Below are 3,924 nucleotides of genomic sequence, written 5' to 3' on the forward strand. Positions count from 1 at the left end.
AGCAGGAGATCAGCAATCATTAAGGGAATGTCTAAAGGACACTCAAAGCCTGAGGACAGAGACTCCTGCACAACCTTCTTGGGTAAAGAAATCAGCTGAGAGATATCCCTCAAATGAGTGAGGCTCTGAAGCCCGGAGAAGGCTGTGGATGGAAGAAACGTGAGGTGTAGGGCAGATAGGTCCAGAGCGTAGACTTTAAGACTGCAGACTATTGTGGGACTAAAGATACCAGCATTAAATGACAGTTCCTGTTGCCCTCCACACTGGGTAGGACCAGCTGCACTGAGTGAGGCCAGAAGGACAGCAGAACAAAGGACAGAACGGGCAAGCAGTGGAGGAGAGGGGACTGCAGCGCGTCCAGCCCCTACGGACAGCACTTTCTCTTCCTCTCTCCTTTTAGCAAAAGAGAGAGAGAGAAGAGAAAAAAAAGATATGCTCTTATAAATGAATTGCCCATTTGAAATCAAGCAAATGGGAAGAAAAAAAAATCTATGTGGAAAAAGATGTAGATTTAGAAAGCATGGCCACCCTCATTTGAAAACTTACCTCATATGAAATACCCTGGCGTGATGGGGACTATCAGGATTTACTATGTGTTTAACAGCCAGCAGGAGAGCATCTTTCCAGAAGAACTGGTCTGAGTGCCTCAAGGCAAATCGCTTGGTAAGAGTGAGGAAAACATGTGAAAGTCAAATAACACACTAATGTTTTCCAAAAGCCCAAAACATTTGATTTATTCTTCTTTAGTTTACTTTGTGTGTGTGTGTGTGTGTGTGTGTGTGTGTGTGTGTGTGTATGTGTGTGTGTGAACAACTTTAAAAAGCCATAAATCAAGAAGCATGCATAGGTGTAATTAAAATAGTTGTCAATCCCCACAAGGTATCCTGTAGCTCAAATTATTTTCCTTTTCTTTGAATGTTGAAGTCTGTGCTTGCTTCAGCAGCACATATATAGAATCGAATGTTTAAGCCCACTATTTACTTATTTATTTATTTAAAGAATTATGTAACTTTATTTGTTTGCTTGCCTGTTTTAATTTAACCAGAGAGGGACAGAGAGAGAGGAAAAGTGAGAAAGCAAACTGCCAGGTCTAGGAACCGTGGTTGGCCACGTGGGAGTCCAGCACCCTTAACCACCATGCCACCTACAGCCGCAAAGTCCATTTCTGTAAAAAATTATTTTATTTAACTTTATTTATTTATTTATTTATATTTAAATTTGACCAGAGAGGGCCAGAATAAGAGAGAGAGAAAGTGAGAAAGCAAGCCACCAGGTCAGGTACTTGAACTACAGTCTACCAGATGGGAGTCCTGAGCCCTTAACCACCATGCTACCTGCTGGCCCCAGAAGTCCATTTTTAAAAAAATCTACGTTTTTAAAAATTCAAATATGAAAGATACAAAAGGATATGACAAAAAAATTCCTTCCTAATCCTCTCTCTTAGACTCTTAACTCTCACACAATGTAACTTTCTTGGGTGTCTTGTGCGTCTGTTGTATATATATCTATACCCAATGAAACTTACTATATACGTATTAAGTATATACTCCCCTTCCTCCTATACATGTTCTACATTTAACTGTGCATGTAAAAATCAATTCATATATTTTTTTCTTTTAGACATGACCTCTCTTTTTAAAGATCCTCTTGCCTCGGGGCTGGCAGGTGACAAGCTGGTTAAGGTGCTGAACTCCCACATAGCTGACCTGATGGCTTGCTTTCGCTCTCTTTCTTTCTGTCTCTCTCTCTGGTCAAATTGAAAATAATATTAATAAATAAAACTAAAGGAATAATTTTTTAAAAATTAAACCTTTCCTTAAAAATTTTTTTTAAATTAGAAAGGTCCTCCTGCCTCAGCCTCCCAAATAGCTGGGACTACCTTACATGTGCCACCTTGCCCAACTTTTAGAGCTGAGCAAAAATCCAATCTGGTCTCCCATGTGGCCTCAGCCTGTTACGTAGCAGAATCAGCTAGCCTGGACTACCATGACTGGGCTTTGATCAATTAATATTAACACATAAAGAACTACAATTTTAAAGTGATGACATACAATACACTGTATGATTAATTGCCTGTACCATTATGTTTTACTAGCTTAGTACTTTTTTTTTTCCTGGCATGAATCTAAGTAAGAACTCTAAAACAAACTATAACCACAATGCTATCACATGTAAGAAACTGACAATAATTCAACATTATCATATATCAAATTGATATTTTTATTATCGCATGTCAATTTTTTTAAACCTTTGACTAAATCAGAATCTAAAGATCAGGACCAGCAATGACATAATGGTTATGTTGCTGGACTCCCACATAGTTGACTGCAACTCAAGTCCCAGACCTGGCTTAAACCTCACACCCGGTAGGCGTGCGTGCGTACCCAAAACCCCGAGAGAAAAATGCAGGAGAAGAAATTGTGGCATGGCCATCCTTCCTGGGGGGTGACTTCTCATTTTCTGTCTCTCTCTCTCCAGTAAGCATATGCACCCTATAGCAAAAATCTCTCTTTTTAAAAAAAGAAAAAAGAAAGAATCTAAAGGTCAACACATTGTAACTGGCCGATATGTCTCTTTTTTTGAGGGTGATTTTTGCTACAGGGTACATGTGCTCTCCTGAGGGACAGACAGGGACAGAAAGCGAGAAATCACTCTCCCAGGGGGAATGGCCCATGCTACAATCCCTTCTCCTCTTTTCGCCCTCGAGATTTTGAACACACACATATACACACCCAGTGTGAGTTTTAAACTGCCAGTTTAAAACTCAGACTAGGACTCAGACTGCAGGTGACTACATGGGAATCCAGCCATGCGACCATTATGCCATCTGCTGGTCCCTGGCTGATATGTCTTTTAAACTCCCTTTATTGCTAGGTTTTCCTTCCTTTCTTTTGTTTTTCTTGCATTTTATTTGTTAAAACACCCAGGACTTGGCCTGTAGAATTTCCCCCGAAGTGTCTGGCTGACTGCATCCCTGTGGTGAAGCTTAGCACGTTTTTTTGGTCTATTTTCTGTATTTTAGCTGTCAAATCCGGGGACTTGATCACATTTGGCTGTGTGCATGTGTAAGCTGTGTTCTATTAAAGCACTACATGTCTGGTTAATCCTCCTACAATCTTAGCCCATGTTGCTTTTTCCTTTTTTAAGTTTATTTCTTCCATGAAAGAGACAGACAGTCCTTCCCCCCCGTTCTTCCCCGCCACCATGGTCTCCATGCAGCCACCCATCCACAGTCTCGGCTCATCTGGATTCAGGGCAGGTGGGAGACAGAGGTCCCTTGCAAGAGGAACCCAGGACCTTTCTCATATAGGTCCAATACATTACAGCTGCACCACTGCCTGGCCTCAAAGTCGCTTTTCTGATGAAGTGGTAACCGGTTTTGAAACAAAACGTTCCCCTTTTCAGGAAGAGGTTGTGGTTGATGACCTCTGTGACAAGTAGATATCAGGCTGAGCAGTCATCTTGGAGAAATGATCACTAGAATCGTTCAAGCAAAACAACACAGTCCGGGTAACGTTCCTCTCGCTCCACAAGCGTTTTCTTTTCTCTGATTACTTTGTAATGACCATGTATTCCGTATTTTTCCCTGGGGTACTGTGTTATCTCCAGAAGGCAGCCTAAAGTGGCTCCATGAATACTTCGCATTTAAAAATTAAACAAAATTGGGGATAGCTGCCATTCATTAACAGCAGGGTTTCCTCCTGCCTGGGTAGGGCTGCAGTCAGCTGCGGCACCCCAACTGCGAGGCGCTGAAGCGGCAAGCCCTTCCCTTTTCTCACCTCCCCAGCCCTGGGCGCCGGCCCCAGGCCCCCACAAGCCGGAGGATGCCGGGATTCGCAGGGGCATCCTTGCGGCGGTGGACACTCAGGTCACGGAACGCAGCTTCACCCGCAGCTAGCCGGCTGGGCCTGCGCTGCCTTGCCT

At 42.8% G+C, this 3,924-nt stretch overlaps 1 pseudogene; it reads left to right on the forward strand.

Annotated features, from left to right (window-relative positions):
* Positions 1 to 3,441, forward strand: part of LOC102486228 (small nuclear ribonucleoprotein-associated protein N-like) — a 19,874-nt pseudogene extending 16,433 nt beyond the window's left edge.
* The last annotated feature ends 483 nt before the right edge of the window (positions 3,442 to 3,924 follow it).

The sequence above is a fragment of the Tupaia chinensis genome, unplaced genomic scaffold (assembly GCF_000334495.1).
Source record: "Tupaia chinensis unplaced genomic scaffold, TupChi_1.0 Scaffold150175_2, whole genome shotgun sequence".
NCBI lineage: Eukaryota > Metazoa > Chordata > Mammalia > Scandentia > Tupaiidae > Tupaia > Tupaia belangeri.